The following is a 493-nucleotide window of genomic DNA, read 5'->3' on the forward strand; positions in this document are numbered from 1 at the left end:
GAGTGTTTCTTCATATTGACCATCTGCCTCATGATGAATCTAACAGTCACTTTGGTGAATCAGTGTTTTCATTGTTATTTAAATTGATAAGTTCATAAGAGAAATTAGAAAAGCACAAACTCTAGAATCTGTCTCTAGATCCTGTGTTGTCTCTGTCACGGACACATTTAAACATTTTATCATGTTTGTTGTTGATTAATTGACCGCCCCCTCCTTGCTGATGTCGCAGCCTTGTTGGGACATGGTGGCCATCCACCAACCATCCAGGGTTGCACGGCACTCATCAGTAAACAAGACTGTTTGAAAATTAGTCTTCATGTATTTCTGAGCCACTGCAACCGTTTGTGCTTGTGAGTGTTGTTTAACGGCGGCCGAATAACAGGTTTAAGCACAACTGCAAATCTCTGGAGGATCCTACACCTTGAGGTTCGCGGGACTCCAGAGGCAGCAGCAGCTTCAAATACCTGTTTGCTGCTTTGTAATGGCATTTTAG

The sequence above is a fragment of the Seriola lalandi genome, unplaced genomic scaffold, assembly GCF_002814215.2.
Source record: "Seriola lalandi dorsalis isolate HSWRI2012SDOR001 ecotype SW California unplaced genomic scaffold, Sedor1 jcf7180002054902, whole genome shotgun sequence".
Taxonomy (NCBI): domain Eukaryota; kingdom Metazoa; phylum Chordata; class Actinopteri; order Carangiformes; family Carangidae; genus Seriola; species Seriola lalandi.